Source organism: Diadema setosum, chromosome 11 (genome assembly GCF_964275005.1).
Source record: "Diadema setosum chromosome 11, eeDiaSeto1, whole genome shotgun sequence".
In the NCBI taxonomy this organism is placed as follows: domain Eukaryota; kingdom Metazoa; phylum Echinodermata; class Echinoidea; order Diadematoida; family Diadematidae; genus Diadema; species Diadema setosum.
In genome coordinates, this window is record NC_092695.1 from 20,392,139 (window position 1) to 20,404,730 (window position 12,592).

The 12,592-nt window shown below is 39.1% G+C and overlaps 2 non-coding genes across 2 annotated transcripts; both read left to right on the forward strand.

Annotated features, from left to right (window-relative positions):
- Positions 1-4,400: 4,400 nt before the first annotated feature.
- On the forward strand, positions 4,401-4,474 carry Trnat-agu (transfer RNA threonine (anticodon AGU)). The gene has a single exon. It is a non-coding gene; the product is annotated as a tRNA-Thr (tRNA).
- Positions 4,475-4,730: 256 nt separating this feature from the next.
- On the forward strand, positions 4,731-4,804 carry Trnat-agu (transfer RNA threonine (anticodon AGU)). The gene has a single exon. It is a non-coding gene; the product is annotated as a tRNA-Thr (tRNA).
- The last annotated feature ends 7,788 nt before the right edge of the window (positions 4,805-12,592 follow it).

Sequence of the window (12,592 nt, forward strand, 5' to 3'; positions counted from 1 at the left end):
GTGTAGGCATTCTCTCTTTTTTCTTTTCCTTTCTCTCTCTCTCCATTCTTTCCGTCTTTTTTGTCAAGTCGTGTCATGTCTTTTGTATTTCTCCTGTCTTGTTCTGTTCTGTCGTAGTGTGATAAGTATTTGTAAATAAGTAATTCATAAGTTTGTTCATTTTTTGAGTGGTTCACAACATACAAGCTTGCTTTTTAGTGGACCTCTCATAAAAAACCACGTTGAACTTGCTACGTCCGGTGAATGCTTCATCTTCTCGCACTGTTTATATATATATATATATATATATATATGTATATATTTATTTATATATATATATATATATATATATATATATATATATATATATTGATATTTATATCGGTAATTCAACTGTAAAGATATAGAATTCGGCAAAGAGTAGATAAACTCCTATGAGTTTTACTTACCCCTGACGCTCACCGTAAACTCGCACGTCTGCTTGTTTTTGGACGGATCGGTTGCCGTGTATATGATTTCATGCTCGCCAATCGGAAAAGCTGAGCCGGAGACGTTCTCAGGAGGGGTAATGATCACGTTACCGGAATTGTCTTCAAACACTGGGTCATTCCAAGTGACGTTGACAGTGGGCAACGCAGTATTTTTGGTGATGTCATCTGCACAGTTCAATACTCTGGGTTTTTCTTCATCTGTGTCACCATGGTTACAAGAAAAATTACAAAGTTATCCCTTCAAATGGTATAAATATAAAACTACAGGGTGCCATTTCATGAAAGATATCACGATGGCAACTCTTGCTGGAATGGCAACTTCCAACAGCAACAGCCAATCAGGAAGTAGGATTCTTGTCTCTACCATGAAAATTGCCATTCCAGCAAGAGTTACTATCACATCAGCTTTTTATGAAATGGGGTCCAGAACAACGACGGCAATGTCATTGGCTGTAATACATAGCAATTCATACAACATGTAAAAAGTTTCTTGCTACCAGATTGTCCGACTGCTAATCACGTGGTATTCGCTAAAAGGTACTATTACATGCTTACATTTTCGTCTTCCCTTGTTGGAGAAAACATCACATCTTACACACTTTGACTGTTCATAGTTTAGACGAATCATTAATAGACTTTGGAAATATCAATACCATGAATATAGATTCATAACAACTGGGAATTCGGCGATACTAATCAACTCTATTGGTGGATATCTGTCAGGCATTATGGACATTTTTTTTTAACTCTGTGGATAATTCAAAGGATTTTTTTTTTCATTGATCCCCACAAAACACACCAGCAATCCCATCGAATGAGTTTTCGTTACAATCTGTAGACTTCAAAAGATTAACTGGTGCACCCTCTAGAATAGAATGCTGTTTGCGAGCGTTACCTGTAATCTCCACTGTGAAGTTACACTGGGCAGTGAGCCCCGCCATGTCAGTCGCAACGTACGTTACGACAGTAAGCCCGATATGGAAGTGGTGCGGCGGGTTGTGGCTTCCTTTAAGATCCGGCCTTATGCCGCTATTGTCAGTGGGCACTGGTACCATCCAGTTTACTTCTCGTGTCGGCATTAAGTCATCGGTGGTCTCATTGATACTGCTGGGGCACATCACTTCAGGGGGCAAGTTATCTATGCATTGGGAAAATGATATAAATCTCTCACTGGGCTATAAGATTCAGTGTGTGTGTGTGTGTGTGTGTGTGTGTGTGCAATTGCACGTATATAGCTTACTGACGTACATGTTACACAAAACACACATTACACATGAGCACAGAATTAGTGTCCGAGATTTTGAAATACTCTCTTCTCATCCCTGCTAATTTGAATGGTTTATTGAACGCGTGATTTGCAGCCTTTGGATTGCAGAATTTCTCACGACTATGCAAAGGGAAAGCGTGGACACATATGAATATAACGTTCATTAAATCAATTATTATACAGATGCAATCATGAAAGTACAATTCATAATACGTATGTTAAAATTAATAACAGATATGAATATATTGACTCTCATCAAGAACAACAAGGAGGAGCAAATGAAATATTCTATTAATCAGTCAATCAACTAATCAACCAATCAATCAATCATTTGAATGATCAGTGGCTCTCAAAAGTTTTACCTCACTCCTCACTTTGGCAAGCACCAAGCTGGCCATCTCATTCGGCAGGTTATTATGTATACAATATTTATATATATATGTATGTATATATATATATATATATATATATATATGTATATACATATATATATATATATATATATTTATACATATATCATATATACATACATACATAGAGAGAGAGAGAGAGCGAGAGAGAGATAGATTGATAGATATATACTGTACATATATATTAATATTCAACTGTAAAGATATAGTGGGAATTCTGCAAATAGTTGATAAACTCCTATGAGTTGTATTTACCCCTGACGCTCACGGTAAACTCGCACGTCTGCTTGTTTTGGGACGGATCGGTTGCCGTGTATATGATCTCATGCTCGCCAATCGGAAAAGCTGAACCGGAAACGTTCTCAGGAGGGTTGATGATCATGTTACCGGAATTGTCTTCAAACACTGGGTCATTCCAAGTGACGTTGACAGTGGGCAACGTAGCATTTTTGGTGATGTCACCTGGACAGGTCAATACTCTGGGTTTTTCTTCATCTGTGTTACCATGGTTACGAGAAAGATTACAAAGTTATCCGTTAACATGATATGAATACAAAACTATAGGGTCCCATCTCATGAAAGATATTAGGATGGCAACTCTTGCTGGAATGGCAACTTCCAACAGCAACAGCCAATCAAGAAGCTGGATTCTTCTCGTTACCATGACAATTGCCATTCCAGCAAGAGTTGCTATCATAATCATCAACTTTTTATGAGATGGGGTCCAGAACAACGACGACAATGTAATTGGCTATGACACATAATTATTATAGCAATTGTTATTTGTACATCATGTAAAAATATTCTTGCTACAAGATTGTCCGACTACTAATCAGGTGGTACTCGCTAAGAGGGACTACCATGATTGCATGCTTGCATCTTTCGTCTTCCCCTTGATGGATAAAGCATAATATCTTATTCACCTTGACTGTTCATAGTTTAGACGAATCATTAATAGACTTTGGAAAGATTTATATTATGAATAAAGATTCGTAACAACTGGGAATTCGGAATACGAATCAACCCATTGGTGGATATCTGTTAGGCATTATGGACAATTTGTTTTTTCACTCAGTGGATAATTCAAAGGTTTTTTTTTTTTTTTTTTCATTGATCCTCACAAAACACAATAGCGCTCTCATCGAATGAGTTTTCGTTACAATCTGTAGACTTCAAAAGATTAACTGGTGCACCCTCTAGAATAGAATGCTGTTTGCGAGCGTTACCTGTGATTTCCACTGTGAAGTTACACTGGGCAGTGAGCCCCGCCATGTCAGTCGCAACGTACGTTACGACAGTAAGCCCGACATGGAAGTGGTGCGGCGGGTTGTGGCTCCCAACAAGATCAGGTCTTATGCCGCTATTGTCAGTCGGCACAGGTACCGTCCAGTTTACTTCTCGTGTCGGCATTAAATTATCGGTGGTGTCATTGATACTGCTAGGGCACATCACTTCAGGGGGCAAGTTATCTATGCATAGGGAAAATGATATGAATCTCTCACTGGGCTATAAGATTCAGTGTGTGTGTGTGTGTGTGTGTGTGTGTGTGTGTGTGTGTGCAATTGCACGTATATAGCTTACTGACGTACATGTTACACAAAACACACATTACACATGAGCACAGATTTAGTGTCCGGGATTTTGAAATACTCTCTTCTCATCCCTGCTAATTTGAATGGTTTATTGAACGCGTGATTTGTAGCCTTTGGATTGCAGAATTTCGCACGACTATGCAAAGGGAAAGCGTGGACACATATGAATATAACGTTCATTAAATCAATTATCATACAGATGCAATCATGAAAGTACAATTCATAATACGTATGTTAAAATTAATAGCAGATATGAATATATTGACTCTCATCAAGAACAACAAGGAGGAGCAAATGAAAAATTATATTAATCAGTCAATCAACTAATCAACCAATCAATCAATCAAACAATCATTTGAATGATCAGTGGCTCCCAAAAGTTTTATCTCACTCCTCACTTTGGCAAGCACCAAGCTGGCCATCTCATTCGGCAGTTGCATATATGTATACAATATATATATATATATATATATATATATATATATATATAGCGAAAACTTTGAGCAAAGAAAATGGGTTTTCATCGGGATTCGAACCCGAGACCTCCGGATTACTAGACCGGTGCTCTACCGACTGAGCTATTGTGCACACATGCACACACTATAGCTTCTGACCACACGAGCAAAGAGAATTAAGGGTTTGGGACGAACACCGATCTAGGGCTTTCAATAGCTCAGTCGGTAGAGCACCGGTCTAGTAATCCGGAGGTCTCGGGTTCGAATCCCGATGAAAACCCATTTTCTTTGCTCAAAGTTTTCGCTATTTATTATTACAATTGTTTCTGGTCAGTTTTTCCTTCCTTGTTTCAAAATATATTACAAAAAGCTGCATCGCTTCGGCGATCCCTCACATTTATTCCAAAGTTGATTTACATCATTTGGGTTTATGTCAGGTTTGAATGTGTGTGTGTGTGTGGCACACATGCACACACTATAGCTTCTGACCACACGAGCAAAGAGAATTAAGGGTTTGGGACGAACACCGATCTAGGGCTTTCAATAGCTCAGTCGGTAGAGCACCGGTCTAGTAATCCGGAGGTCTCGGGTTCGAATCCCGATGAAAACCCATTTTCTTTGCTCAAAGTTTTCGCTATTTATTATTACAATTGTTTCTGGTCAGTTTTTCCTTCCTTGTTTCAAAATATATATATATATATATATATATATATATATATATATATATATATATATACATATATCATATATAAATACATACATAGGGAGAGAGAGAGAGAGAGAGAAAGATTGATAGATATATACATATATATTAATATTCAACTGTAAAGATATAGTGGGAATTCTGCAAATAGTTGATAAACTTCTGTGAGTTTTATTTACCCCTGACGCTCACGGTAAACTCGCACGTCTCCTTGTTTTGGGACGGATCGGTTGCCGTGTATATGATCTTATGCTCGCCAATCGGAAGAGCTGAACCGGAAACGTTCTCAGGAGGGGTGATGATTGTGTTACCGGAATTGTCTTCAAACACTGGGTCATTCCAAGTGACGTTGACAGTGGGCAACGTAGCATTTTTGGTGATGTCACCTGAACAGGTCAATACTCTGGGTTTTTCTTCATCTGTGTTACCATGGTTACGAGAAAGATTACAAAGTTATCCCTTAACATGATATGAATACAAAACTATAGGGTCCCATTTCATGAAAGATATTAGGATGGCAACTCTTGCTGGAATGGCAACTTCCAACAGCAACAGCCAATCAAGAAGCTGGATTCTTCTCGTTACCATGACAATTGCCATTCCAGCAAGAGTTGCTATCATAATCATCAACTTTTTATGAGATGGGGTCCAGAACAACGACGACAATGTAATTGGCTATGACACATAATTATTATAGCAATTGTTATTTGTACATCATGTAAAAATATTCTTGCTACAAGATTGTCCGACTACTAATCAGGTGGTACTCGCTAAGAGGTACTACCATGATTACATGCTTGCATCTTTCGTCTTCCCCTTGATGGATAAAGCATAATATCTTATTCAACTTGACTATAAATAGTTTAGACGAATCATTAATAGACTTTGGAAAGATTTATATTATGAATAAAAGATTCGTAACAACTGGGAATTCGGAATACGAATCAACCCATTGGTGGATATCTGTCAGGCATTATGGACAATTTGTTTTTTCACTCAGTGGATAATTCAAAGGTTTTTTTTTTCATTGATCCTCACAAAACACAATAGCGCTCTCATCGAATGAGTTTTCGTTACAATCTGTAGACTTCAAAAGATTAACTGGTGCACCCTCTAGAATAGAATGCTGTTTGCGAGCGTTACCTGTGATTTCCACTGTGAAGTTACACTGGGCAGTGAGCCCCGCCATGTCAGTCGCAACGTACGTTACGACAGTAAGCCCGACATGGAAGTGGTGCGGCGGGTTGTGGCTCCCAACAAGATCAGGTCTTATGCCGCTATTGTCAGTCGGCACAGGTACCGTCCAGTTTACTTCTCGTGTCGGCATTAAATTATCGGTGGTGTCATTGATACTGCTAGGGCACATCACTTCAGGGGGCAAGTTATCTATGCATAGGGAAAATGATATGAATCTCTCACTGGGCTATAAGATTCAGTGTGTGTGTGTGTGTGTGTGTGTGTGTGTGTGTGTGCAATTGCACGTATATAGCTTACTGACGTACATATTACACAAAACACACATTACACATGAGCACAGAATTAGTGTCCGGGATTTTGAAATACTCTCTGCTCATCCCTGCTAATTGGAATGGTTTATTGAACGCGTGATTTGCAGCCTTTGGATTGCAGAATTTCTCACAACTATGCAAAGGAAAAGCATGGACACATATAGATATAACGTTCATTAAATCAATTATTATACAGATGCAATCATGAAAGTACAATTCATAATACGTATGTTAAAATTAATAACAGATATGAATATATTGACTCTTATCAAGAACAACAAGGAGGAGCAAATGAAAAATTATATTAATCAGTCAATCAACTAATCAACCAATCAATCAATCAATCAATCAATCAATCAATCAATCATTTGAATGATCAGTGACTCTCAAAAGTTTTACCTCACTCCTCACTTTGGCAAGCACCAAGCTGGCCATCTCATTCGGCAGTTGTATATACGTATAATATATATATATATATATATATATATATATATATATATATATATATATCATACATACATACATACATACATAGAGAGAGAGAGATTGATAGATATATACATATATATTAATATTCAACTGTAAAGATATAGTGGGAATTCTGCAAATAGTTGATAAACTTCTGTGAGTTTTATTTACCCCTGACGCTCACGGTAAACTCGCACGTCTGCTTGTTTTGGGACGGATCGGTTGCCGTGTATATGATCTTATGCTCGCCAGTCGGAAAAGCTGAACCGGAAACGTTCTCAGGAGGGGTGGTGATCGTGTTACCGGAATTGTCTTCAAACACTGGGTCATTCCAAGTGACGTTGACAGTGGGCAACGTAGCATTTTTGGTGATGTCACCTGGACAGGTCAATACTCTGGGTTTTTCTTCATCTGTGTTACCGTGGTTACGAGAAAGATTACAAAGTTATCCCTTAACATGATATGAATACAAAACTATAGGGTCCCATTTCATGAAAGATATTAGGATTGCAACTCTTGCTGGAATGGCAACTTCCAACAGCAACAGCCAATCAAGAAGCTGGATTCTTCTCGTTACCATGACAATTGCCATTCCAGCAAGAGTTGCTATCATAATCATCAACTTTTTATGAGATGGGGTCCAGAACAACGACGACAATGTAATTGGCTATGACACATAATTATCATAGCAATTGTTATTTGTACATCATGTAAAAACATTCTTGCCACAAGATTGTCCGACTACTAATCAGGTGGTACTCGCTAAGAGGTACTATTACCATGATTACATGCTTGCATCTTTCGTCTTCCCCTTGATGGATAAAGCATAATATCTTATTCACATTGACTGTTAATAGTTTAGACGAATCATTAATAGACTTTGGAAATGTTTATATTATGAATAAAGATTCGTAACAACTGGGAATTCGGAATACGAATCAACCCATTGGTGGATATCTGTCAGGCATTATGGACGTTTTGTTTGTTTTTTTTTCACTCAGTGGATAATTCAAAGGTATATTTTTTATTGATCCTCACAAAACACAATATCATTCTCATCGAATGAGTTTTCGTTACAATCTGTAGACTTCAAAAAATTAACTGGTGCACCCTCTAGAATAGAATACTGTTTGCGAGCGTTACCTGTGATTTCCACTGTGAAGTTACACTGGGCAGTGAGCCCCGCCATGTCAGTCGCAACGTATGTTACGACAGTAAGCCCGATATGGAAGTGGTGCGGCGGGTCGTGGCTCCCAACAAGATCCGGCCTTATGCCGCTATTGTCAGTCGGCACTGGTACCATCCAGTTTACTTCTCGTGTCGGCATTAAATCATCGGTGGTGTCATTGATACTGCTAGGGCACATCACTTCAGGGGGCAAGTTATCTATGCATAGGGAAAACGATATGAATCTCTCACTGGGCTATAAGATTCAGTGTGTGTGTGTGTGCAATTGCACGTATATAGCTTACTGACGTACATGTTACACAAAACACACATTACACATGAGCACAGAATTAGTGTCCGGGATTTTGAAATACTCTCTGCTCATCCCTGGTAGTTGGAATGGTTTATTGAACGCGTGATTTGCAGCCTTTGGATAGCAAAATGTCTCACGACTATGCAAAGGAAAGCATGCACACATACAAATATAACGTTCAATGATGCAATTACAGATGCAATCAAGGGAAAAATCATTATACATAAGGTAAAAGTAATAATAGATATGAATACCTTGACTCTCATTAAGAGCAACGAGGGGAGCTAATACAGAATTCTGTCAATCAATCATTCAATCAATCTATAAATCAATCAGTCAGTTACCAATCAATCAATCAATCAATCAATCAATCATTCACTCACTCATTCAATCAATCAATCAATCAATCATTCAATCAATCAATCAATCAATCATTCATTTACTCATTCATTCATTCAATCAATCATTCATTCATTTACTCATTCATTCAATCAATCAATCAATCATTCAATCATTCAATCAATCAATCAATCAGTCAGTCAAGCAATCAATCGACTGAATGATCAGTGGCTCTCAAAAGTCTTACCTTCACATGCGATCGGAGGAACGCTGGACCAAGTTCCATTCGCAAGACACATCATGTTGATGACGGCCTCTTCAGTGCCGTTCAGTGTGTAGCCGGTCTGACAACCATAGGAACAAACTTGTCCGTACTTGGGAGAGCTCTGGCAGACCGCTGGTCTAATGGTCATCGGAGATGTAACGGTGAGACCTTGGCAGAATATCCCTGAGAGAGGAGAGAGAGAGGGGGAGGGGAGAGGTAGGTAAGATATGTATGGTATCAGTGTATAGGGAGAATTATGCCTCAGAGGCTTGCAAAGTCTACTGACAATGCAAGTACAAGCAACTTTCTCTAAAAACCCATCCAATGAATATGCAACGATGTTCCAACACCTTGTCTTTACTCATTGGCCAGATCAACATTCCAAAACGTATACTTTTTCTATGCTCACATTGAGCTTTTATCCATTTGTACTCCTTAGTAGAAAGTTTATCTATAGACAAAGCACATGGCTATTAGACAATAGTCCCGGGATGGCTAACCTTTTGCAAAGGCAGCTTGCAATGGACTCGCGCACATGGAGCGAGTGGTGGACGTCCACAAGGCGTCCACAAATCATTGCGAGATGCCTTTGCAAAAGGCTAGGGATAGGCTCGAACTCAAGTCCAATGATCATCAACCAAGCTTCGGTATAAATCATACTGTTCGCAAGCTCCACTTCTCCAGAAGTGTGATACGATCAAAAGTGTTCTCTAGCTCTGAATCCTAAAATATACAAGAGAAAAGATATTTAAATGTACTGTCCACACGTTTGGCTTTTTGGGAGAATGAAAGAAACAATACAACGTTTCTCACAACTTTAATACTACAGTACTTCCAACAAAGATCGTAAGTATCACTCCTCACTTTGGCAAGCACCAAGCGGGTCGTCCCATTCGGCAGTGGCAGAAGGGACCGTCTCCCGACAGGTGGTAGTATTGACTCCTGAAGCCTCCAGCTGGTACCCCTCGTCACATCTCAGGGTACACGCTGTCCCGATGCTATTATCATACGTGTCGCAGTCACTTTCACCGTTCTCCGGCTTGGGTATGGCGCTGCAAGTTATTTCTGCTCGAGGTTGGCCACATAAGAACAGTTACAGAGATGAGCATGAATCAAAGGAATGGTGCATTTCTGTTTTTGATGTCACACTAATATCAGGTTTTGAAAAGACTTCAATATACGTACATTTTCACTACAGACTATGAGGATACTCCAAGAAATGGTAACTCTTCCAACTTGAAGTCGAAATTCAGATTAACGATACGTTTTTTTATCTAGTTTACAATGTGAGTATTTCTTACACGAACAAGATTGAGTAAGCGCCTGCCGAATTTGATGCTATCTGACGTAGCTATCACTACTTGACGGTACATTAAACTGTAAAAGTATAATCTATCTGTCTGCAGCAAGTGTTGACAAGTGTGACATTTGGAAGGCTTACAGATTTTTTTTTTATTTCAAGAAACATATCCTATATGCAACTTAAGTAAAATGTGATTGCCTTTCGAGGGTTCTACTGTCCTTGTTTGCTTTAAACAATCAGTATCTTGTTGTCACAATGTGACATAAAGATAAGTCAATTCCACCTAGATAGTACCACAACCATCATGAAGAAACATTTTCATCTGTACACTCACTCTCACACGTAGGGGGCGTGGCCGACCATTCCCCGGTTTCCAGGCAACGGGAACTCGTGTCTGCACCCACGATCCGGTATCCCTGTTTGCACTGAAACGTACAGGTGCTGTCGAATGTGTTCTGGCAGTCGGGGGGTATCATCATTATGGACGTGTCGTTGACGGTAATATTGAACGCTGGGCACTCAACAACTTAGCAGAAAACATTCGATAAGACAGAAGAATATATTTTACCTTACAAATCTGGCATTCATCGCCAAAGCATGTCCCAATTTGACTGTAAATGCACTTGTTTGTTTAAGTGGCGACCCGGCGGACTCGAGTCTAGAGCTGAATCTGATTAGATGTTACAAGGCTATCAACCCACAATACTGATGATGATACAATCAGATGAATCACAAGATTGAAATAAACATTGCATAAAAACTGTATACATATAGGGCCTACACACATGGATATATATCATTACATGTATATTTATATTTATATTGTATATAATTCGTATATATAAGAAGATTCAACTATATCATAGATCTATAACAAGTTTTGGCAAGTGGGATATGTGAAGGCTTATTTCTTTGTTTCAAGAAACGTATACTATAACGAGTAAAACACAATCGTCCCTTCGATGGCTTAATTTTCCTTATGCTCTAAATAATCAACATTTCCTAGTAACAATGGGACATAATGATTGGTCAATTTCAGTTAGATAGAAAACAACACCCATCATGAAGAAACATTTTCAACGGTGCACTTACTCTCACACGTAGGGGGCGTGGCCGACCATTCCCCGGTTTCCAGGCAACGGGAACTCGTGTCTGCACCCACGATCCGGTATCCCTGTTTGCACTGAAACGAGCAGACGCTGTCGAATGTGTTCTGACAGTCGTGAGGTATCATCAATATTGATGCGTCGTTGACGGTAAAGTTGAACGCTGGGCACTCAACAGCTGAGCAGAAAACATTTTGTGATAAGGATAGATCATCTTACAAATCTCCGATTCATACAAATTAGATATGTCACCATCTGACATCTGACTATTAACTTCGTATTCTTTTTTTTCTTAGTGGTCATGTGCTTAAATCTACTACTAAGTATCTATCACACACACATTGTGTGTGCAATACCCATGCACATAATTATTACTAGACACTTTGACTGATTTCACAGCAGACTAACAGGCTATATAATATTATTTAGTAAGCCTTAATATCTTTCTTTTTATAATCAGGTATATTTTCACAAATAGGACATTATCATGTATAATTAAGATCATGAAAGGCTCTTGAACAGTAACATTGTGATACTTTTGCATCTCGATGTCTTCGGTTCTAACAGCAAAAGTCAGGGGCAGGACATTTGCTCCTGCGACAATTGCTCTGGTCTTATTTTCTCCAAGGACTTAGGATAGGGTAAAGGTTGTGATAGGGTTTCAGGTTCAGTTTGACACCATGGATTAGATTAGGGTTAGGGCTGTGTTTAAGGGTAGGATTTACATGTTGGGCTTCGCGGGCAGATATTTCATGGGATCAGTTATACTGTTGCAGGAGCAAATGTCATAGAACCAGAAAAGTCATTCCATGTACAAAATCAAATTTTGAACAAATTAGACCAAAATAATGATAGAAGGAAACTCACGTTGGCAGCTGCTTCCGTTCATACCGGTGTTCTCTACGTAACCCGGGTCACACTGGCAGTCCATGCTGTCCGTGCTGGCGGTGGAGACTGTTGAGGAGAGGGGTGGGCACGGGGTACACGGATGGTTGCCATACGACGACTTGTACGTATCCTGCGGGCAAGCTAAAGAGAGCGCCACCAATTGTTATCGTGTTTACCGCGCATGTGCGTTACTTTTGCGCCTATATTTTGTTTGTTTGTTTGTTTGTGCGTGTGTGTGTGCCTTAACGATAAAAAACATGGGTATTTTGCATGTTGTGTAAGCAAAATAATGTTATATATAAGGAGTGAAGATTAAAAAAATGATGAAACGGGTGTTT